The 26,420-nt window shown below is 32.7% G+C and overlaps 1 protein-coding gene across 22 annotated transcripts in view; it reads right to left on the reverse strand.

Moving 5' to 3' along the window:
• LINGO2 (leucine rich repeat and Ig domain containing 2) overlaps positions 1-26,420 on the reverse strand; it is a 1,288,153-nt gene that overhangs the window by 601,392 nt on the left and 660,341 nt on the right. For all 22 annotated transcript variants that reach the window (XR_012484577.1, XR_012484578.1, XR_012484580.1 and 19 more), the window contains one exon: positions 18,409-18,479. The gene's annotated coding sequence lies outside the window, so the exon portion shown is untranslated. The remainder of the gene's footprint in view (positions 1-18,408; positions 18,480-26,420) is intronic.

Genomic DNA, 26,420 nt, shown 5'->3' on the forward strand with positions numbered 1-26,420 from the left:
GTGTTGTGTAAAATTTAATATTGTGCACAAAAGTGTGCAAAATGTTTAGAAGTATATGCATATCCATTATCTGTTTTTATTGCTTGTGGCACACCCATGATTGCAAAAGCTTGTATAAAGAATTCAGTGATCATTCAGTTTGTCTCTTTTGCTGCTGGTATTGCAAAAGGAAATCCTGAAAAGGTGTCTACTACAACATATATAAAAAACAGACCAAAGATTTATAATGGGTCACATCCATTTCCAAGATTTCACTGGGTCTCAAACCATGAGGGTTCTTCCCTGGAGGGAACATAGGATCGTAGAAAGGAAGGCAAGCTGTACAGGCTTTTACTATGCTCCTAGCTTCCTCTTTTGTTTTCCCAAATTGTAAATGTAAAGCTCAAGCAACTTGATGATATTTAGAATGAGCTTTTTGGGCTTCCTGAAATAAAGGAGTATTGGCTAACATAGTTATAAGGTGATCTGTCTTTGAATTCTCATCAAAAACAGGAAGTCCACATGGATATGCAAGATATAAATCTTACCTGGAGGCTTTCTCACTTGCTCTTGAAGTTCCTTAAAGAGCTGAAATGTATTAGAAGCTGCAAATTTTATTTGAGCTGCCAAAATTCTTTGTACCACACCTACTTGAATAGGCTGAATAAGATATTATATTTATATCTCCTGGATAATAAGTAAGAGCTATAATGATTGCATACAATTCTTTCTGCTCAGTGGACTGAAAAGGCATTCTGACTACTCTACGGTTAGATCATGAGAGTATACAGCACAAATGTTATGTTTGGATGCATCTGTAAAAATAGTTGGTCCTTTAAGAGGAACCTTAGAAACCTTTTCTTCAAAAAGCCATTGCTAATTATGTAATAGCTGGGTTATTGTTAATGGAGATCCTTGTGTAATATTTGGAGCTGTGGCCAATAAAATTTACCACTCTGGGATGTTTGCACAGCACACATTAATTTGTGCATTGGTATAAAATGTGTATATCTTGTCAGGTTTTGTCTCAGATAATTATACTACTCACTTAATGGCCTTTAATAAAATTATAGTTACAAGCCTGAGTAAGGAATAAGGCTTTGTTCTGGTTGTGCTGGAAGGTTCACCCAATCTATCACACTGGCTCCTTGATGAAGAACTGCTGTGGCTGCCTCTTTTGTAGCAAAAACTGATATTTCCAAGGGTTTTTGAGTGACTCAACCACATTGGATAAAGCCAGTTCAACTCTCTCAAAGCCTCTTGAACTTCTTTTGTAAGCTGACATGGTGAGTTTACAGCAGTGTTTCCCCTGAAAATGTCATATAATGGTTGTAATTGATTGGTAATTAAGCCTAACACTAGACACATTCATTGGATATCCCCTATTAATTTTGAAAGTCATTTAAGGTGTTCAACTTCTCTGTTCTTAAAGAAAACTTTTGTACCGTAAGAATCTTAAGATATACTTCACAACCTAAATATTGAAAAGGAGCATGCTTTTGAATTTTTCTGTAGCCATATGCAACTAGTTCCTTAATGTTTCTATAGTCTTTTTCTAACATTTGTTCCTCAGGTGCACACCCCAAGATATCATCCCTATAATGTAACATCATTTTGTTACATTTTGGAAATGCTTTTCTTACTGGAATAAGAGCATTTTAACATATAGTAGGGCTGTTTTTCATTCCCTGTGGCAAAACTGTCCATTCATATCTTTTATAAGACTAAGCAAAGTAAATGCTGGGCACTGAAAATGCAAATCTTTTCATATCCTCTTTATCTAGAGGGATAGAATAGAAACAATTCTTAATGTCTATAATCCATAGAGGCCATTCTCTAGGCAACTGAGTAGGAGATGGAAGTCCAGGCTGAAGAGTTCCCATAGTTTCCATCTGTTCATTTATCTTTCTTAAATCAGTCAACATCCTCCATTTTCCAGATTTCTTTCTTACAACAAATACTGGGGAATTCCAAGGACTTAGAGGAGGTTGTAAGTGTCCATGGTCAAGTTGCTCCTGTACTATATCTAATAAGGCATGAATTTTATCACTACCTAAGGGCCACTGATATAGCCCCATAAAGAGTGCAAATCTTTTTCAAATCCTTATTTTTTTCCATATCAAAAGGAGTGTATCTTCTCCTTTGTTGACCTGAAGAGTGAAACTCTTCAATAACAGAGTATAGGTTTATTTTTTAATCAGATATATCTTTTCTTTTTTAGCTTTAGTTAGTGCGTTTTATAATCGTGTCATAAGCTGCTTCATAGGTAGTACTAATTGTGTCACTGCCCCTCCCTCTCCTCTTTTTCCCTCCACCTATGAAGGGTTACTTGACAGGGGTAGGCCAGGGAATGGGGAATGCTCTAATGTCTCCTGCTGTGAAACACCACATTCCTTAATTTCAGCAGATTTGTACTTAATTCCATTCTTGTCTAATTCTTCATGCTTTTCACTAGTTTGTCAGTATCCTCCCCCTGCTGCTCTTTCTTCTTTTTTTTTTCATATTCTAATACTGATATAATTTCTTAAAATCAATTTTATTAAGTTATATGTATAAAATATTTCTTTAGGAATTGAATTGATACCATTATCATTGTAATGTTCACTTAATTGCTCGCCTACTAATTTTCACTCCTCTGGATATAATTCTTTTTCCTTAGAGAACCAAGGAGATGTGTATTGGAATGTTTCTGAAAGTTCAATGATCTGCTCCCAAATTACAATCAAACCTTTGTTCTTATGAGTTTAACTGAGCTTTTAACACGTTTTCCTTGAAGTTGAAAAGACTCCTTTCTAAGCATTTGTCCCATTTCAGCTGAAGCACTACTTTAGCCCTTATCAAAGTTTCCTTCTTGTCTATTTTTGTACTTATCCTAATTTCTGGGTATGGAAACATTTTCACGGAATTCAGGATCAGAGATTTTTCCACTGAAATCAGGCCTGGAGACTTTGACTTTTAATCTCAGGGCCATGGGTTCGTGCTCTGCATTGGACGTGTTTGGTTTTCTGGAGGTCTCTGGACCATGCTTCATTTCAGTAAAGTAATCACCACAAGAATAGCCAGGTGTTAAAGTCCAAATCCTTTATTATCTTCTGCACATTCTAGTTTCCTTGCCTGGGGCCTCGGGCTAGCTTTCTTAGAGGCCTTTCAGAGTCTTGATTTAAATGGAGAAGCTAAGGAGGAAAGCCCTGCTAGTGGTGTGAGATGGAATAAATGAATCTCTCTGAGTCTGAGGGCTTGTGCTTCAGCCTGCAGCTACCACAAAAGTGGAGGATGGAATGAATCTGTCTCTGGATCTCTTCCAAGTCTGTGTCTGACCCTTCTGAGTATTTCTTCCTGAGCCCTTCTGAGTCTGACTTTGGCTCTGACTCTGGCTGACTTTGTCTTATATATGCTCTATTTTTAGTATAAACCCATCATGATATAACTAGGAAACCATTATTTATTGTAAGATTAAATCAATCATATTGAACTTAGAGAACTATTAATCACCATGCTAAACTAGATAACCATTGTCTTATCAATTCCACTGATTTAATAACTTGTAAGAATCCTTGTTTTAAATACAAAGTTCTGGCCCATAACACAACTCCATTTACTTTGTAATTCACAAATTTTGTCATTTACCTACTCAAATTACTGAGATCTTCCACTTGTGTATATTCATATGGTAATGTCAGGAAATCCTAAAAATAGTAAAAAAACAAAAAAACAACAAAAAACAAAACAAAACAAACAAACAAAAAAAACTTGGCCTTATAAGGAGACACACAGCATTGTATCTAAGATGGCATAAAGGCAAGAATTCCTATTGTCTCTAGACATTTTTGGTATGAGAAGAAGTATCTTTCAAAGTTGAATAGGCTTGTTTAACAAAGCAAGTAATGAATGTTTCCATAAACTTAGTTAATTAGAAAGTTTATAATTCTGACAGATATTCCTCTTCCACTGATTATAAAATAGAATAAATTACTGATTTCCTTATTAATAAATGGACTATTTATAGTTAACAATTGTTTAAGCAGTTTGCAATCGCCATGTGTAAAACAAGTCTTTCTGACTGATAGAAAGTTTCTCATTTACATATAGTACACTTATACAGTTTTATGTTCTCTGTTCTCCTCTATCCAGATCTGTGGGAGCTTCTGAATTTCTGTATGAAAATGATGATAACTAACATTTATATAGTATTTACTATGTAAAAGAGGTTAAATAACTTGCCCAGGGGTCACTATGTGACTCACTATGTGAGTGTCTGAGACAGGATTTTAACTCAAGTCTTCCTGACTCCAATACTCTATCCACTGTGCCAATTATTTGCAACATTATTAAGTGACTTTTTCAGAATTTTACCCCTAATACATGTCAGAGATGGAATTTTAGTCTAGGTTTTCCTAACTCTGATGCCAACTCTGCTCACTATACTAATGGTGTTCAAATTAGAAACTAGAACCCATTTGTAAGAGAACTGATTATGATAATTAGGGGTATCATAAGAAAACAAAGCTTGAAAAGCTTCTTTTCCAGAATAGCCATTTTCTGGTAGAAGTCATTCTAAGTGATTGCTATAGAACATCAAAATATTTAATACATAATACCACATGTACATGAATAAATGTATGCAAAATAGATTATTTTGTGGAGGGAAAACATTAATAATTCCAATTAGGGAAATCTTTATATAGAAGGTGGAAACTGAGCTGAGTGTCAAAGGGATTGGGGAATTTTCAGATTTGGAAGTAAGAAAGGAGTGCTTTCTAGGTATGGAGATCTATCAATGAAAAAGCATGGGAGATGGATGTTCAAGTGTGAAGAGCAGAAACCCCTGTTTGGTTGGGCCAAAGAGGTCTTAAATATAAGGAATGCATAGTAAAGCTGGAAAAGGTAAATTAGATGATCTGGTCGGTGAAGGATTTTAAATGCTAAAAAGATGATAATAATGTAGAAACCTATTAAATGAAGAAAAAATGGGGGAATTATTACAGAAGAAAGATTGTCTCTAACTGGAACTGATATCAAGATATTGGGGGGGGAGGCAGAAAAATGAAAGTGGAAAAATTACAGGAAACAGATTTCAGTATCCTCCTCAATTCTTCCTGTTGTTCTTAAAGGTTGATTTTATGGTGGAAAAAGAAATACATGCTAAAACTTCATCCAAGCAGATCTTAATCCTCTATGTGGGTTATAAATGATTGATCTGAATCTTTTTTTAACAATTGCTTTGAGTTAAGTGTAACTGTTGAGTTAATACAGATGGTAGTTCTTCTAGAATGCTAAAAGATGAAATGAAAGAACACAGAAAATAACAAGGAAATGGGTATGTAGATGATATGGCCCTTTAGGCCAGTCTCTGAATGAACCTCTGATACTTCGAACCCTCCAATGTCTAAAAGTAAAGATTTACTCAAGCCATATTGTTTGAACACTTGTCAGAAATCACTTTCACAGTGCACTCAGCTAAGAATTATATCCTGGAGAATAAGATTGCTCTTCAATTCAGATGTTCCCATAAAAGACAACAATTACAGATCAGATATCTCAGGATTTTTAATCCAAGACAAAAAGTAAAATGATTCAAGAGAAAATAAGATTTCTGTAAAACTCTGAAACTGAAGAATATAGTTGGTAATCTGAGCAATCATCAAGTGTTACAATCATCAAAGGTGTTACTAAAGAAGAGCTTGAACGGTATAATTCTTCGTTTCTCGCTTCCTTCCTTCCTTCCTTCCTTCCTTCCTTCCTTCCTTCCTTCCTTCCTTCCTTCCTTCCTTCCTTCCTTCCTTCCTTCTTTCCTTCTTTTCTTCCTTTCTTATTTTGCTGCCTCTTTTTTCTTTTTTCCTCTAAAGCCTTTTATTTTCAAAGCATATGCACAGATAATTTTCAATATTCATTCTTGCAAAACCTTGTGATTCAATTTTTTCTCTCTCTTCCCCCCACCCCATCCCCTAGATGGCAAGTAATCCAATATGTGTTAAATATGCACATTTCTTGTATACATATTTCCACAATTATAATGCTACACAAGAAAAAAACAGATCAAAAAGGCAAAAATGAGAAAGAAAACAAAATGTAAATAAACAACAATGCAAAAAAGTAAAAATACTATGTTGTGATCCATACTCATTCCCCATAGTCCTCTTTCTGGGTGCAGATGGCTTCATCACAAGACCATTGGAACTGACATAAATCATATCAAATGGCATGATCTCTTAAAGATGAAACAAAAATACTTAAACAATTATGCTTGCCTTGTTACATTATAGATGGGTTAAAAGGAGGGACACAAAATAATAGAATACTCTGGGGGAGCTGATTTATAAGCATCTTTTAAGGCAGTGTGTTCAAGCATGGTCACTATAGTATACTTATTTCTTTGTTTTAGACATCATGTAACATAATAAAAAATGTTCTGCCCAATCAAGCATTCATATACTTTAGAATCCAATTACCTGACTTTCTTAATCAAGTTATATATTGTTCTATATATCCTGTGCTTCCTATCTGTTAAAAGTAAGGTCCAGTTTCCAACTAGCCTTGGGAGTCAGAAGAGGCATCATAGTGAAAAGAACAGAGCAAGATGTAATTGGTGCCTTAGTTGGCAAAATTAAATCTTACTTAATATATGATTGAAATTAATGTTATCAAATACCCTATTTATTAGAGCCACTTGTCATGTAAGGTATATGTTGTGTCCTGAGAGAAAAATAAGAGTTACACAACATGGAAGGATAGGCTGTGATGCCCTAGTATATAAGTTCACTTTCAGTCCATGATGTATTGCTTCATCACAACTTATTTAAAAAAGAATTTCAAACAAAAGAAAAGTCACATTTAATCATTTTATGATATATATGCATGTTCATATGTTAGAAAAATGTATTTATTTGAATGCATTATGTACATAATAGATATATATTATATGTAGTACATAAAAGCATATATCCTTATTTTGAAAGTAAAAATCTTTTGGAATCATTACTGTAATCTTGGGAGATTTTATCTAGTTCTGCCTAAATGTGAAACTACATGTACTTGTGTGAAAGCTAGTTAGTGTTGGAATGGTAGCTTAAGAGAGAGATATATTTTCTTACCTTCCTAGCTTGCAAGAGGATACTAATGGTTTGGAGTCCTCTTTTAGAGAAAGGACAAAGCAAAAGAGGGCAAAGAGGATAGAATTAGGAAAGGAATATATTTTTGAAGGAAGGCATATAACAGAAAGTAAGTCTAAATTATTCTCTTGATTTTCTAGCTTGTCCCATCTTTCCTTTTCCTCCCCCTGGGATTTTAGAAAATGTCCTCTTGAGTAAGATTGGAAATCTTCTTCATTGAGTTGCAATATTTTAGTCCTAATAGGAATGTTCATTTACCCCCTATATTGTCTGGTTCTTTCTAATATATATTACTTTCTCTGATTTCTTTTTCCTATCAGCTTAAACAAACATATTTATTGGCTATTTACAATTTGTGATGGTTTTTATGCAACTTCTCATTTCTCACCTAACTATACTACTTTGGGGTTTCTCTAACTTTTCCACCAAATCCCCAGGTCAGTTAACTAACTTCTCCAACCATTCAGCTCCCCCAATTTTCATCATTTTATGTTGTATTGTAAACTCCTTTAGGGAAGGTCCTGCTTTTTTCATATGTGTAACCCAAACACTTAGCACAGTATTTTGGCACATATTTATTGACTGATTGACACTAATTAGTATTTGGTGAAAAGGAAGCAAAACTTAAGATAATTGAACCTACTCCTATTTAAAGGATAATGTTCAGGGAGGCAATTCAAATCTGAACATAAAATAATTTGCCTTAAACTGGCAATATTCATATAACTCTCTAAGAAGAGTGAAGCAGCCAAACTCAAAACAACTACTCTATCTCCCCTATAATTAGGAATGAAATATTTTCCTGTCTTTGTCCTCTCTATTCCATTCTATGTATGACTGTCAAAATAACATTCTGAAAATAGATCTAACTATGATACTATTATACTCAATAAACTCTCATAATTCCCTATTTTCTCTAAGAGCAAATACTCCTCTCTTTGGCCTTTAAAACTCTACAATGTGGCTCAAAAGTCCCTTTCCAGCCTTAATATATATTATAGAAAATATTTGTTGAAGAAATTGATGCTTTACATAACCTGACAAACAAACAAAAAAAAAATAGGAAATAAAAAAATAGGATTAAAAAATTTAAAAATAAGAAGCTTTTTTCTCATAAAATATACTATATTTTGCATCTTCACGGTTTTTTGGTTTGTTTTTGTTTTTGCTGAGGCAATTGGGGTAAAGTGATTTGCCCAATGTCACACAGCTAGGAAATAAGTGTCTGAGGTCAGATTTGAACTCAGGTCCTCGGGACTTTAGGAGTGGTACTCCACTGCACCACCTAGCTGCCCCATCTTAATGTTTTTGCCTTGGCTATTTTACCATGCCCTGAAACATTTTCCTCACCTTTGCTTCTTAGAATCCCTAGATTTTGTTTGTTTGTTTGTCAGAGATTATCATTATCATGTTCTTATCATCTGTCTAGAGTTTTAAAATAACCATTTATTCTTTTCCATTTCCCATCCTATCTTTCTCACTGATATTCCACAAAGTTACAAAATTGATTTTCTGAAATCATGGATCTAACCATGTAACTTCCATTCAGTTAAGAACTTTCATTCGGCTCTCTATAGTCTCAAGGTAAAATAGAAAGTCCTATTTTCATTAAAAATCCTTCATTATCTAATTTTAATCTCTCTGAAATGATTTCATACCTTCACGTCTTAAATTAAAAAAATTATAGCCAGTATGAACTTCCTTCTGTTCCTCTGTATTATTATTTTTCACATCAATATTTTAGGAAGCTTGTCTTTTATGCATGAAATTTTCCTCTTCTTTGCCTTCCCCCATTGGGCTTCCCCATCTCTAATCAAAACCCAGATCAAATTTGATTGCACACATGAGTCATTCTTGAAACTGTTAGTTTCTGTTGTTCTCCATGATGCCCCCATATTATTTTATATTGATATTAGATACATTTTATATTTACTTACCTATGAATACATTATTCCCTACTCTCTATCCCTTGCAAAATAAAATGTAAACTATTTGTTAGTGAAGTATGTATTTCAGGAATGTAACATAAGACCTTGCCCTATTAGATACTTAAATGAATTCTAATTTTCAAATGTTTTATTAATGTGTTTTAGTTTTAGATTGCAAATATTTGACATTACTATCACGCCATAAGAGATCATTAGTAACAAAGTAAAATATTTGCCCCACTATTAAAAATAATACAGTGATCAAATTTCATTCTGTGACACTTCCCATCTACCAATCTCCAATCGTTCAAATCAATGTAGGGGAGATATTGAGAGAATTTTTTTTTTTAATCTTGTTTTTTTTTCTAACAAACAAGTATAATTAAGCAAAATGAATTTCCTCAATGGTTGTGTAAGAATATGTATCTATATATTATTCTATACATTAATTCTGTCATATCTCTATAATACATAGCATATTTCATTAGTTGTCCAGTCAAATCAAGAATGTTTATTTTATTATGTCATAGGTTTACAGTTTTCAAAAATTTCATTTGTATATCATTTTTGTTAGTATATAAGTTGTCCATCTATTTCTTTTTATTTCTTCATCAGTTTATTTTTTTGAGAATACTATAAGCAGTGAGAAAGATATCAATGAAATATCCAAGTCTAATGAGGAGAACATAACTTTTATCAATTATCACTTTCAAAATATTGGGACTGTGGCCAATATATTCCAAAAGGAAAAAAAAAAGATCTACAACCAAGAATAACTTAGCCAATAAAAATGAGTGTCTTTCTACAAGGGAAAAAATAGTTGTTTTTACAAGAAACACATTGAAACATGTTCCTAAAGCAAATGTTTGACCATATTTGTCTCATGCTAAAACAACCACCACAAAACTTCAGTTTTCTCCCTCTTCCTACTAGAATACAATTCAAACTGGTTTTCTTTTTCCCCTCCATCATGTTCTATAATCTGACTCCCATCTATGATTCTGGGAACTATTTTACTTTATTTCTTCCTCATGTGTTCCAATCTTTATAGTCAAATCAAATCAGCCTACTTGTTTCCTGTATATATTTCACTCACTCCCACTCACATGTTTTGCTTAATAATTTTCTTCATCTGAAATGGTTTTGGGACAGAGCCAAAATGGTGGATAAGATATATGCAAATTTCTAAGCTCCCTTCTTCCCTCAATACCAACTAATTAAATCAGCCTCAAAAACAACGCGGGACTGATAAAAACCACAAGGATTAGAAGCACAATTTACCAGCTGAAGACAATCTGGAATTTCAACAGAAAAGGTCGGTTCCAAAGGGAGGAAAAAAAAAAAAAAAAAGATCAGCACAGACAGGGTTGGACTAGGTGCTAGCACATTGTGCCTAATAGGCTGGGGAGAACTCTGGGATCAGAGAAGCCACTGAGATAGTGGAATCTGGCACAGGCTGATAGCTCTACTCTGCTTATAAAACAGCAGATCAGAAGAAAAATCAAGACACTTTAAAATATAAAGCCAGAAAATCTAGTCACCCCAATCCAGAAGTGACCAAACAATCTTGGCACAGCTGTGCAGCCACCTTCTGCTGTCCAGGGTTTCTCCTTGGGACAGTTAAGAACCTGAACAGTGAGAGACACAGCCTGGGGTAGCCTCTAATCCACATAGTGCAGAGCTCAGCACCTGAGACAGTGGATTTCTCCCATTAATGATTTGGAAAAAGAAAATAACTCACTAAAAATAAAAAAAAATAGTGAAATGGAAAAAAATTCAACAGAGCAAAATAATTCATTTAAAAACTGAATTGGACATATACAAAAAGAACTAAAAATGTGAATGAAGAAAATAACTCATTAAAAACCAGGACTGAACAAATAGAAATGAATGATTCATTGAGAAACCAAGAATCAGTCAAACAAAACAAAAATGGTGAAAAGCTGGAGAATAATGTCAAATTTTACTGGGAAAATCTATAGATCTGGAAAATAGATTCAGGAGAGATAAGCTGAGGATCATTGGACTTCCTGAAAATTATGATGAAAAAGAAGAGCCTAGATTCTATTTTACAGGAAATCATCAAAGAGAACTGTCCAGAGATAAGAGAAACAGAAGGGAAAATAAGTGTTGAAAGAATTCATCGAACACTCTGAAAAAGACCATAAAAAAAGAACTCCACGGAACATAGTGGCTAAGCTGCAGAACAACCAAATTAAGGAAAAAAATATTGCAAGCTAGGAAAAAAAAGCAATTCAAATATCAATTTGCCACAATAAGGGTAACACAAGATCTGGCTGCCTCCACATTAAAGGATCGAAAGGGCCTGGAACCTGATATTCCGAAAGGCAAAATAACAAGGATTGCAACCAATAATAAACTACCCAGCTAAGTTTAGCATTTTCTTCCATGGAAGAAGATGGTCATTTAATGAAACAGAGGAATTCCATTTGTTTCTAAGAAAAAAACCAGACTTAAACAAAAAATTTGATCTACATCCACAAGACTGAAGAGAAGCAAAAAAAGGTAAAAAGAACTCTTGAGAAGTGTATCTCTGTGTAGATATACAGAAAGTCCACATGGATAATTTGATTTTACTGATATAACATAAAAAAGGGAAGTAGTAAAGGGAAGGGGACAGTATCAGAAAAAGGGGAAAGAAGAGGCATAGAAAGTCTACAACATCTGAGGGAATTTAGAGAGGGGGATAAACATTCTGTGAATCTTACTCTCATCAGAGTAGACTCAAATAGTAAATAATTGACATATTTGTTTTTCAGAGAATTCTCTATCACCTCATTATAAGGGGGGAAGAGGGAAAAGGAAAAGGAAAAGGGGAATAAGGGAAGCGTACAGGAAAGGGGAATGGACTTAAAAGGAGGGGGAAGGGATACTGAAAAGGGAGGGCTGTGCATCACAAGTAGGGTCCATATCTTCAATACAGGGGAAAGGGTTAAAGGGGGACAAGGGAAAGAAAGTAAAATCAGGGGATAATATGATGTCAGGAAATACAGAATTAGTAATTTTAACTGTAAATGTGAATGGGATGAACTCTCCCATCAAACGGAGATGGATAGCAGACTGGATCAAAAGTCATAACCCTACAATATGTTGTTTAGAGGAAACACACTTAAAACATGGGGATACATACAGAGTAAAGGTAAAAGGTTGGAGCAGAATCTATTATGCTTCATGTGAAGCCAAAAAATCAGGGTTAGTCATCCTTATCTCAGATCAAGCAAAAATAAAAATTGATCTAATTAAAAGAGATAAGGAAGGAAACTATATCTTGTTAAATGGTAGCATAAAACATGAAGTAATATCAATGCTAAACATATATGCACCAAGTAGTATAGCAACTAACTTCCTAAAGGAGAAGTTAAGAGAGTTGCAAGAAGAAATAGACAGTAAAACTATAATAGTGGGAGATCTCAGCCTTGCACTCTCAGATTTAGACAAATCAAACCACAAAACAAATAAGAAAGAAATTAAAGAGGTAAATAGAACATTAGAAAAACTAGGTATGATAGATCTTTGGAAAAACTGAATGGAGATAGAAAGGAATATACTTTCTTCTCAGCAGTTCATGGAACCTATACAAAAATTGATCATATATTGGGACAGAAAGATCTCAAAATTAAATGCAGGAAGGCAAAAATAGTAAATGCCTTCTTCTCAGATCAAAATGCAATAAAAACTACATTCAATAAGGAGTAAATAGGGGTAAATAGACCAAAAATAATTGGAAACTAAATAATCTCATTTTAAAGAATGAATGAAACAGAAAATTATAGAAACAATTAATAATTTAACCCAAGATAATGACAATGATGACACATCAGACCAAAATTTGTGGGATGCAGCTAAAGTGGTAATAAGGGGAAATTTTATATCTTTAGAGGCTTACTTGAATAAAATAGAGAAAGAGAATGTTAATGAATTGGGCCTGCAACTTAAAAAGCTAGAAAAAGACCAAATTAAAACCCCCAACCAAAAACTAAGCTTGAAATACTAAAATTAAAGGGAGAAATCAATAATATTGAAAGTAAAAAAAACTATTGAATTAATAAATAAAACTAAGAGTTGGTTTTATGAAAAAGCCAATAAAATAGATAAGCATTTGGGAAATCTGATCAGAAAAAGGAAAGAGGAAAATCAAATTGCTAGTCTTAATAATGAAAAGGGGGATCTTTCCACCAATGAAGAGGAAATTAGAGAAATAATAAGGAGTTACTTTGCCCAACTTTATGCCAATAAATTTGATAACTTAAGTGAAATGGATGACTACCTCCAAAAATATAGGCTTCTTAGATTAACAGAGGAGGAGGTAAACGGCTTAAATAGTCCCATTTCAGAAAAAGAAATAGAATAAGCTATTAATCAACTATCCAGGAAAAATTCCCCAGGACCAGATGGATTGACATTTGAATTCTACCAAACATTTAAAGAACAATTAGCCCCAGTGTTATATAAACTATTTGAAAAAATAGGGGATGAAGGAATCCTACCAAACTCCTTTTATGACACAGATGTGGTACTGATACCTAAACCAGGTAGGTTGAAAACTGAGAAAGAAAACTATAGACTAATCTCCCTAATGAATATTGATGCTAACATCTTAAATAAAATATTAGCAAAAAGACTTCAGAAAATCATTTCCAGGATAACACACTATGATCAAATAGGATTTATACTAGGAATGCAGGGCTGGTTTAATATTAGGAAAACTATTAGTATAATTGACCCTATTCATAATCAAGCTAATAAAAACCATATGATCATCTCAACAAATGCAGAATAAGCATTTGACAAAATCCAACATCAATTCCTACTAAAAACACTTGAGAGTCTAGGAATAAATGGACTATTCCTTAAAATAGTCAGGAGCATATATTTAAGACCATCAGTAAGCATAATATGTCTATTTATCCAGGTTACTTATACCTTCAGAATCCAATTCTTAACGTGCAACAAAAAAAGTGGATTTACACACATATATTGTATCTAGGTTATACTGTAACACATTTAATATGTATAAGATTTCCTGTCATCTAGGGGAGGGAGTAGAGGGAGGGAGGGGAAAATTTGGAAAAATGAATACAAGGGATAATGTTATAAAAAAAATTTACTCATGCATATGTACTGTCAAAATTTATAATTATAAAATTAATTTAAAAAAATCTTAAACATAAAAAAAATGGTTTCTCTCTGCTGTATATCTCCTTAGTTTCCTTTTAGGCATCATTCAAGGCCCATTTTCTAAGAGATCTTAGAAAATTTTAGAACCCATTCTCCTCTATCCAAAATAATTTGTATTTGCCTAGTTGTGTTCATGCTCTTCCTAATACAAAATAAGCTTCTTGAGGGCAGGAATAGTTTCATCTTTTTCTTTGTATCACTAGTGCTTAACACTGTACTCGACACTCAAATGAATCTGCAGTTTTGCTGATATTCTCTCCAATTATGGGGATGGCACTCTCCTTATATCTGTCCATTTGGCCCAACTCTTGCCCATGTATTTCTATGGGCTGTCCAGAGGCAGGTCATTTAACAACATGGATGCCTTCTTTGCTATGTTTTAATATAAGAAGGATTTCAGTGAAGCACTCAAGTTGTGTACCTATTATCCTTCAGCTTAGCCATGTTACTAACCTATCATCTGGCTGTTATTTTTCCCCTTAATGATATCTATTACTTATTTTCTACTTTGAAGCTCCTCAATAGTTATACATTGAAGACTACAGTCCTATATGTTTCATTAATAGTTCTTCAGAAGCTATCATGCTCCATTTCTCAAGTCATACAATAATATTGGTAAAGAGAATTTTAGTAGTAAAAAGATGAAATCATTTAAGGGGCTTTGCAGATTCTTAAAGATAATTCAAGTTATTCTTTATTATCTTTCTTGTATTTGTTTAATTCTGGATCTAACTAAATGTACATTTGTACCGTATTTTCCAGATATACTTTCCAATAGAAAAGCTCTACAGGTTATCTATCCAGCTTCATCTGATAATATAATCAATAGATATTCTTCACCCTCTTGTTGTTTCCTATGTGGATGTTCAGTTTGAACTTTTAAATCATTACAAATCTCTTCTAGGAAAATCTGAATGATATAATGGGTTTAATGCAAGAATCATGATGTTATTGACAAAAGCATCTGGAAAATTTCACTGTTCACAGTAATTCCTTCTTTGATTTTTACTCTGTTCTAGAGCTCCTTCATTAGAGCCATAAACATTCCTGGCAAGTTTGTCTTGCTATTTTGTTTCACTTTATTATTCTGATCAAAGTGTGATTTTCAATGCTTTTAAAATTATTTTAATTTTTAAATAATCTTGAATGATCTTGATGTACAGATGGGAAACTTTAGTTGTTATACCTGGTAGATGATTAATAAATTATTCTTGAATTGAATCAAAAGAGGTGTCATTCCTCTATACATAGCTCCGCAATTATCATGCTGCACATGAAAAGTCAGATCAAAAGGGAAAAAATGAGAAAGAAAACAAAATGCAAGCCAACAACAACAAAAAGAATGAAAATACTATGTTGTGATTCACTCTCAGTTCTGACAGTCCTCTCTCTACATGCAGATGGCTCTCTTCATCAGAAGACCTTTGGAACTGGCCTGAATCATATCATTGTTGAAAAACGTTGCATTGACCAGAATTGATCATTGTATAATCTTGTTCAATATCTCTATTCTTAACTAAGATTTTGAGGATAAGAGTTGTGAAGAGAGATAAATTGAGAAGGAAAATCTCAAGTATATCAAGTATATGTATATGTGTGTGTATATATATATATATATATATATATATATATATATATATATATATATATATATGTGTGTGTGTGTGTGTGTGTGTGTGTGTGTGTGTGTGTGTGTATGTATGTATGGAGCACAATTCTTAAATTGTACACAATCAGCAATGAACACAAAAGTACACACATAACTTGCTAACTACTGTGTTAAAAAATAACTTTAGGCTGCATGTCAGGTATGATGCTTATTGATTTTGTGTTTTGGGAGTTTAAGCTATACTTACTTTGAGAGACAAGATAATGTAGTAAATGTAGTAAAAGTAGATGTCTTGTTATTCATTATGTCATATTATTTGGGTATACTTGGATGAGTCACTCAGTCTCTCTGGGACCCAGTTTCTTCATGATCTTGATCATCCTATGATCCTATGGATTTGAAGTTCAGTCTTGTTCTTTCAGAAACAAATTAAAGTAAGATGGTCTATTTGTATTTTAAGAGATCTTTCTTTTAATATAAAAAAGTGAGGATACCATAAATGGTTTCATACTATCTGCCTCTTAGATTCTTGTGGGAAATCACTTCAAATTTAGAATGAATATGTAGTGTGGGATACATAGTAATTGTTTACTATATATTTGCTGAGGAATTAATAGTTACATACATTTTTTACATTGAGAAATAAGATTTATAAATGACTTTTTTTCACAATGTCCTCGTGACAGAAGGTCATTCTATTATTATTTGAAATTTACATTGGAAACAAAGACACAGAAAAGATCAATGGTACTCAAAAAGCTACACAGTGTTATAGAGAAAAATCAAATTCAAGTTTACTAACTTCATGTCCAGTGTCTTTCCACCATTCTTATTTTCACTGGATCAATTACCTCCCATGATGCAATAGAAAAATTTCTGGACTTGGAGTCAAAAAATTTGGGTTTGGGTCCTATCTCTTCCATTTAAGACTTGAAATTTCCCTAGGTAAATTATTTAATTGATTTGGGTCTTAATTTTCTATTCTGTAAAATGGAGGGTTGGACTAAAAGATCTATATGTTTCCTCCAATAATACAGAATCCTAATTATAATTTTGTTTAAAATATCATAAATGAATAAAAAATTTAGGAAAAATGTCATTAAAATTTTTAGTTTTGAGTAGCTAATTGTTATTCAGCTTATGATTTATCTGTATCATCCCCTTCTTTTTTTGTTTTTTTTCTTCTTGCCCTCAGTGTCATTCCCCCACCCTTTTGGAGGGGAATTAAGTCAAGTTCATTAGTTTATTAACTTCTGTAACTAAAATCATCTCTCCATATGTCATGCTGTTATGCTCCAGAGTCTACCTGAGACCAAGTTTTATAGCTCCCCCTTTGGGCTACTTTATGGTAAGAATTTATTATAAACAATTCATGGTAATCATCTTCTTAACTTGTTTCCTTGTTCTGATTTTACTTCCAATCTCAAACTCTAGATCATTCAATTAAGGCCTGGGCTTTTGACTAGTAATAGTAAACCATACCTACACTGATATATGCACATCATCACTTACCCTTTCAATCCTTCCTTGACCATCTCTAGCTCTGGAAATAGCAATCAAATTAAACTACCATTAGTAGGAAGGACATATTAATCCAATTCCTATAAAAACCCTTCTTGTTCCTGTGATTTCTACAATCAAAATATCCCTCCCTGTCCATCACTCTCTAATTTGTTTTTTTCCTTGAGGGAATGAATTGTTTTAATTTTTATTATTATTATTATTATTATTTCATATTGCTTAACATTATTATACACATAAATATTATTATTTTATCTAAAAGACTGGCAAATAATAAGAATTTAATATGCGTTTTTTCCCATTTATTTACCTATGCATGCATTCATTCATTACAAGTGAAAAAAAGTGGTTAGGAGAACTGGATTCTAACCTTGTGAAAAATACTCAAATGAATATATTTTTTCATTTACATAATAGTGACAATAGTGTTGTGAAGAAAAGAGAAAGTGCTTTGGAAATTAATAGTTATTATTATAGGAGACATCTGTAGCCATATCATCCTGATGCATTTGATAATGGCTGACTTTAAAATGTAAGAATGATTGAGCCTACTTGGATGAGAGATTGCCAACCAGTACATAGTGTGATTTTTTTCGAAGGAAGGTCATGAAGAGTTGGACATGATTAATTTGCAAGACAACTATTACAGAAATAGGAAGTATAGCTTGATTTTAGCAATTTAGCATGTTTTCTTGATCATAACAAATTTATTCATGAGAGAGGAGGTTAAAATTAATGGCTACCATGAGCTTATAGCATAATATTTGATACTCTCTTCCCATAATCTTAGAGAATTCAGAGTTGGCTTTAGTGAGTGACAATCTGCTTGATTAATTAGGACAATGAAAAATCTAAGATATAAATTGTTGGCCACTGAGAATTGTAAATGCCTAACAGAGGAGGCATGATTAAGATTAATACATCTAATTTCTCCAATTTATACACTTAAACCATTTCTATTAGTTTATAGCTACACATTGAGTTTGAGCTTGTAAATTCTTGATTTAACAAATTAAAAGACATATGGAAAGAATAGATCTATTATCTACTATTGTTCACTTACCACTTTCAATTGTACCTCTCATGCTGGTGCTATCAACTTCAATACTTGGATATATGTATCTTCTCATGAACCTATTTCATAAGAACCAAAAAGAAAATAATTACATTCACACCTTAATTTTAATCAATATATATGAGTTATCATAATAACTTTCTATTTATTAAATATATATGTATATACATATATATATATATATCACTACATTTGTGGTTATATTGCATTTGATATAATTGTATTATTAATGAAACTACAAACATTTGGGCTCACATCTACTCAATTTAAAAATTTAAATACTTAAACTACATAGGAGTAAATATTATTTAATAATGCATTTTTAGAAAGTGTGGTAACTTAAAGAGAAAGTTTTTCTAAAGTGATTATAGACCTATCAAAGAGAGAGAAAGAGCGTAATGAAATGTCTAGAAAGAGGAAGAACTCAATTCATATTTTGTTGCTTAGACATACCAAAGGTCTAAATATAGACTTTTAGGAAGTCACTTAATTTCTCTTAGTCTCTCAGAAAATTAAGACTATAAATTGTAGAGTTGGTGTTAACTATCATAGAGAACAGTTTATCATAAAAAATTCTAAGTTTATCATAAGAAGTGATGAAATCATACTTCTGATTTACAGAATCCTTCAAAGATTAAGGGTTTTACAGCTGGCAGAGAAATCACAGTTTATCTTAATGCTTTCCATTGTTAATCAAAATTATATAAATTTACAAAATTTATTCATTATTTATTCAAATAAACATTAAGTAAGTAAGTACTCATTATCATGTTAGGCTTCACCCTGCACATTATTTCATAGGCCCACACGGTACCACACCAACTAATCTTGTACCATCACCTTTAGCTTATCCCTATCTATAACGTTGACTCTCCTAATGAATTGTCCACTCTGATAGGTCAGTTATTGTCTCATTGTGTTGGAGCCCAGGTCTCAATGTCCAATTGTCATAGCTGAAAATACCACCTACCTAGTCTCTGTTCATGTCCCTAGGTAGGTTGTCTCCCAGTCTCCCAAACTAAGTGAAGGCAGGCAAGGCTTGTATTTGTACTTCTAACACTTGGTACCATGTCTGACATATCTTTCTCGTATGCTATATTAATATGACTGGTTAGGTGCTTGGGATAGGAAATATAGCAAAGCAATTGGTGAATGAATAAGAAGACTTACACAATAAGAAGACTACTTTCTCTGTAGAATATTTATCTTGGAGATTAGTCCAGAGTTTAAGTGGAGGGGAAGAGAAGAAAAATACTATATTCTTTTCTATTCTTTCTTCAGTTAATAGAGTTGTATTACAGCTAGCTAAAGCCAGCCCTATAGAGTATTACATTTTCAGTATGAACATTTTCACCTTGGAAAATCACAACTGCTATAAATCAGGGTTTGATTTATTGTTTTGTTAACTGTCTAAACTTATGAAAGTAATAGAGAAGATGTTAATAATGCAGATTAGACCTAAATGTATTTTGAGGAGTTTTTCTTGTAAAGCTGGTCATTAAACATTTACCAACATATTATTGATAAAGTCCATAAGACTTACAAATAAAAGAGGAATCACAAATACTATGATATTATGTAAATAACAGGGTTAGATAAATTTATATTTTAAGTGCAAATCTGACTATCTCATCCTCCCCTCAGTGAATAGCATACAGTCACTACTGTATTAGAATTTTCATAATTTAGCCTTTTCCTGTCTTTCACATTTTTTACTTTACTCTCCTCTATGATTCAACTGTACTCTCCTACTTCTGGTTTAAGCCAGGGAAGTCTTTGTACACTACCATCTGTCTCCTTTCTCTGTGTCTTTGGAATGGCTATTCCCCAAGTCAGGAATTTTCTGTCTCCTCACTTCTGCCTCATTGTTTTGACCCTATAACCCATTTTGGCTTCCTTTAAGACTCAGCTCAAGGCTTCATTTCTTTCTTCTTTTTTTAAATTTTTATTATATATATATTTATAATATTATCCCTTGTATTCATTTTTCCAAATTATCCCCCCCATCCCTCTACTCCCTCCCCCCGATGACAGGCAATCTCATACATTTTACATGTGTTACAATATAACCTAGATACAATACATGTGTGTAAATACCATTTTCTTGTTGCACAATAATCAAGGCTTCATTTCTACAATTACAATCTAATGAATAGAACAGTGGAATTTGACTTTAGGGGGAGCTTGAATGAAATTCTGACTTAGTCATTTGATAATGTGAGAGTCTTAAAAGTCAATATCTTTCTGAGGTTCCATGTTTTCCTTCTACTTTTCCAATAACTATATCTCATTTTCTTTCTCTGTTTTGTTTTTGTCCCCATTTGTAAATGTGGGAATTTTCACTGTCCTACTTTATTAACTATTACCTTGGAATCATATCTATATCTCTGGTTTCAAAGATCATTTTTTTTTCTTTTTTCTCCTCCTCTTTTCCTCCATTTCCCCCCAAATAACTATCAAACATTAAACTCCTTTCTGAGTTCTAGCTATACATTTCTACCTGTCATTTCTACAATTTGACCTTAATATCTTGGTACTAGTATCTCAAATACAATATATTTCAAAGTGAACTCATAGTATTGATGTTCTTTCTTAACTCCACTCTCAAATCTTCCCCTCCTCTTCCTGGAATCCTTAGCTCTCTTTATAGTTCTGCTCAAGGTCTACTTCTTAAGGGATATATCTACTGTTTCCCTAGTCAGTACCTACTCTTAACCTGTCCCAGATCAGTTTGTATTTATTTTCCGTATTTACTAGGTTTTGTATTTATTTGTTTATGTGTCACTTTCTCTAATAAAATAAAAGCTCCTTGAATGCAAGTACCATTATGTTTTTATTTTTATATTCCCAGTTCAATGCCTGACACATAGCATATGATTAATATATACTAATTGAATTGAAATAAATTCTATTAGACAAGCCTGAGTGATATATCTTTTTCTTTTAGAAAAGAGCAGGGACTACTTATGGGTACTTATGGGCCAATGCATGTACCATGTGGTTCACATAATGCTAACTACCAATGTCCATGTACAATTAGTTATGATATTTGGCATGTTTGAAACCTATGACTACTGGTCAATATACACAATACACACAAGCCAAGACCAACATTTATAAAACATGGGCCATAATCAAGGAATTAGATTCATAAAAGCAGGCAAATAGCAATCACAGTTTCAAAGTGACTAGATTTTTCACAACTAAAACTATTTTAAACAAGAGTGGTTTTCATCTTTTTTCATGAGAAAGATTTAGATTATAGATATATCTAATCAAGTATAGTATTTATTAAGTATAATGAAATAAAGATACCCTATACACAAAGTCTCAAAATCAAAAAGTGCTTTTAATCCAAGTTCCAAAATAAGAGCATGTTCTGTTCCAAAAGCATTCATTCAAATCATTTCTTATTCTTAGTATTAAATTATTCATTATTTATATTTATATAATAAAAGTATTATGTTTGGTCATAGACATTTCTTTGTCACCATTTCTACTACTGCTATGTTTAAATGACTGATATTTGTATCTACATATCAATTTATTCTTTCATGTATATATCTATCAATGTCCCCATACTTTATCAATATTGAGAAATTCCTGGTAACCAAACTTCCTCTAGCAATGATGACGTGTAACAACGATGCAATTTAGTTTTATGTAATTGCCTGAGTTCAGTGACAGCTAGTTTGTGTGACAGATAGGACTCGAATCCAGGTTTTCCAAACTCTGAAGCCTACGTAATAATTGTCTTGCCATGTTGCCACTGATAAGCTGTTTATTCAACCTATATTATGATAAGTACAATATAGATTAAACATATATATTTTTCTTTGATGTTATTATAGTAGTATTTTATTTTTCTAAATGCATATGAAGATAGATTTCAACATTCACTTTTATAAAAATTTGTATTCTCCCTCCCCAGATAGCAAGCAATCTGATATTTGTTAAATATGTGTAACTCTTTGATATTTCCATTTTTGTCTTGTTGTGTAAAAAGAATCAGCTCAAAAGGGGGAAAAAAAACACAAGAAAGAAAAAAAAAACACAAGTAAACAAACAATAACAAGAGATGAACATACTATGCTTCAATTCACATTCAGTCTTTATAGTTTTTTCTTTGAATACAGATGACATTTTCCATCCCAAGTCTATTAGAATTTAAGCATATGTATTGATCTATTGATGCATAAACATTTGCTTCAGACCTTCATTGATGAAGGGACCTCTTGATAAGGAAACCTTCCCTTCACTGATGAAGCCAACTGTTCAACAATATATAACTTGAGTCTTGCCTAGAGGCAATGTAAGTTGCTTTACTTAGGATTACACAGTCAATATCTAGTCAGAGACTAGATTTTGAACTCACTTCTTCCTGGCTCCAATTGCAGCTCTTTATACACTAAGGTGTGCTGTGTCTAATTCAATTGAGATTATAGAAATGAATTATTATAATGTAATGTGCAATACAGAGTTAAGATTTTGGTAAACTCAATTACATTAAAAAAACCATTAAGCCATTAACTGTGGTCAAGGTACTCTGTTAGATGTTGGAGGATACAAAAATAACAATAATTTTACTATTAAGGAACAACCATTAGGGAGGTAGGGATAGTGTGGGAAGTACAATGTGCACAAGATTAAGTAGATACCAGGTAATTTGAAGAACACTCCCAATTGGGACATCAGAGAAAATTACTAAAGTTTTCAACCATGTAATCAATATTATAATTTATGAAGAGGATTTTGCATTTTATAATGTAGTCATAAATCTATTAATGATGCTGTTGATTTTTCTCTGTTATCCTTGTTTGAAAATAGGTTTCTGTTTAAAAAAAAGAAAATAGGTGTTTTACTGTTCTGAAGGCTTAGGGCTAATGTATTCCATTCCACCATTTTGCTTTCTGTTGCCTACTTTCAATTTATTCTTCTCTTAATCAAAGCTATTTTCCTCCAGTGTTATTATTAATTATTATTACATTTCATTATTATTATATAATTACAATATATTACTATTAATTAAATCTGTAATCACAGATACCTTTGTTTTCTTCACTTCTTCACTTATTTGTCCCCAGAGCTCTATGTTCCACAGCCATCCCTTTCATTTCTCCTTAAACCTCACAGAGGGACTTAATCACAGGCCTCAACTTCCCAGAGAATTGGCTTTCCCCTAAAGAATTTGCTCTGGTGTTAGTTCTAAAATCATGAACCTAAAATTGCTCAAAGCCTGAGAGGGCTCTCTTGGGTGAGGTAGGACTGAGCATCAATAGGAGTAATTGGGCTGGTGAGTTGCTTTTCACTCATTCATTCATTTACCCATTCATTCTTTATACATTAACAAAGAACTTGGGTGGAGGAGAGGTGGGAGGAAGGAGAAGGTCTTTACCAACTGAGAAACAAAGTAATTAGAGAAGATTTTCAGAAATATAGCATATGGCACTATAATAATCAACACTAGCTAGCATTTACATAGCACTCACTAGCTAACATTGTACTTTGCTCTAATTTGAATTTTTTTTTCTCTGAATTAAATTCTTTCCAGTGTAATTCCACATAGCACTAAAACAATGAATGTACCTAGAGGATATAAAAAATGTAATGAGTTATCTTTAAATATATCAGTATTCATATACACAAAGCACTGTATATCTATATTTCATTTTTAAAATTTTATATTTTTCAATTAGTCATGACTAGTTTACTTTACTTGATTATTTTCAGTCTGACTTCAAAGGAAGATATAGTATTAACTGAAATGTCTTTAATAGCTGATCATTCAGAACTATAAAATGTAAACTAAAATGTAAATGTAAAATGTATATATAATATAATATAAAATATAAAATATAATAAATAATAAAAAAATAAAAATATAATATAAAATATAAAATAAAAATAACCTTCTAATCATTTGCTTTGTTACTGTTTATTATTCTTTTTAATTATGAAGTAATCCTTTTGAAAAATAACAAATATTTCTAATAGGAAAAATATTCCTCAAGCTTTTCCTGATCAGAATTAATATAAATAGCAACTGTTTCTGTTTGGCCAGAAATTCTGAGGGTTTTCTCCTTCCAGATTTTAGGGTGTGTGTATGTGTGCATGTGTATGCATGCATGTGCACACACATGCATATACATGTATGCATGTACACATATATACACATAAATATTTGTGTGTGTGTGTGTGTGTGTGTGTGTGTGTGTGTGTGTGAGTTGTTTTATTTATTTATTTACTAGGTAAAAAAGGCCATTCTCTGCCTCATTTCTTACTTAGTCTTAGTAACTGGTTGGGCATTACTTCAGTCAAACATGGCCTCTTAAAGATCTTACCTTAAAAAGGCAAAGGTCTCCTACTGCCTAGGGAGAGCATGTTCCTCAGTTTCCTCATCTATGTAAGGAGCGTTTCCATCTCTTAGTTCCCCTTTCACTTCTGAGAGCAGAAGTTTCTTATTTTCAAGTACCTCTTACCTCTTTTTAACAAACTCTATAATGGCTCTCTTTTTCACCTATATCAAACAGAAACTTCTCTTGCTTACATATTTTACCCTTTTCTTTTTATGAACTTGACAGATATTCATGACCAAATATTGCCCATTCAAAGAACAAAAAAAGATGACTACATGTGACACACCACCAGGTGCAGCTGGATATTTGTTTGTTTAGTATATTGTAAACATAACAATTTGGGGGTATATTGTTATGGACCAGAACTTAAAACAAAGTGCTAATGTACTTAGTTCACACCTTTAAAGGAGTTCACACCTTTGGAGAGCATATATAACAAGGAGATTCACAAGTCGGGCAGAAATATAAGCAAGAAGCTCTTAGGGCCAGAGCCACAATCCCACAGGAAGCCACAAGCCCACTCTTTGGGAAGAGGAGTCAAGATTCATTCCAACTTCCCCCTTTGTGTTGGCTGGAGACATTCAGAGAGAGAGCTCTCGGAACTAAGGAGAGAGATAGGCCCAGGAAAAGATTCAAGACTTTGAAGGAGAAAATAAAGGATCTGAACTTTTAGCTCCTGGCTGCATTTGGGATTATTGAACTGAACTGAAACGAAGACTGCTCCAGAAGCCCCACAAGAAATCTGCTCTCAGAGAACATTATACTTTAGAGAAGAGAACATTACAGTATATGTACATTTTTTCTCTTTTTTTTTTTTGCATGCTTTTCTTTGCCTCACTCTGAACTTTATTCAGTTCTTATTTATTTATTTCTTTAATACTTCAATTGAAATATTTCCCATGTTCTTCCTATGTTTTAACTTTTAAGATGAAATAACTTCCTTTCCTTGTGACAAATAAGATATATAAACCAAGGTCACACAGTGGCTGTCTAATCTTATCTTATATCTTATCTTGTACTTTTAGGTCCTCACTTCTTAGTTAAGAGGTAGGCAGAATGTTGAATTTTTTTTTTTTTTTTTTTTTTTGCATTGTGATGTGTCACTGCATTGATCATAGTTCTGAACTCTTTCTCAAGTTGTTTTTTTTCCCCCTTTACAACCTATTTGGCATTTTATAAACTGTTCTCATTATGCTCATTTCACTATGCATCAATTCATGTGAGTCTTCTCAGTTTTCTAGCAGCAATTAGGTGGCACAAAAAGACCTGAATTCAAATCTCATTTTAGACACTTCATAACAGTGTGACCCTGGGTTCATCACTTATCTTCTCCCTCAGCTTCTTCAACTACAAAATAGTAATAATAATAGCACTTACCTGGAATGGTTGTTGTGAGGAAAAAATATTTGTAAATGTTTAGCATAGCTTCAAGCACATAATTGATGAAATAAAATGTTTATTCCTTTCCTTCTCCAGGTTTCTTTGAATCCATTTGTCTTGTCATTTCAGATAGTACAATATTATTTCATTAGGTCTATATACATTAATTTGGTCATCCTTCAACTGATATGCTTGTTTCCAGTTTTTTAAGAACAATCCCAGATTCTCTTATTCTATATAGTTAGGAACAATGTCTTAAATATT

This window comes from Sminthopsis crassicaudata, chromosome 1 (assembly GCF_048593235.1).
Source record: "Sminthopsis crassicaudata isolate SCR6 chromosome 1, ASM4859323v1, whole genome shotgun sequence".
In the NCBI taxonomy this organism is placed as follows: Eukaryota; Metazoa; Chordata; class Mammalia; order Dasyuromorphia; family Dasyuridae; genus Sminthopsis; species Sminthopsis crassicaudata.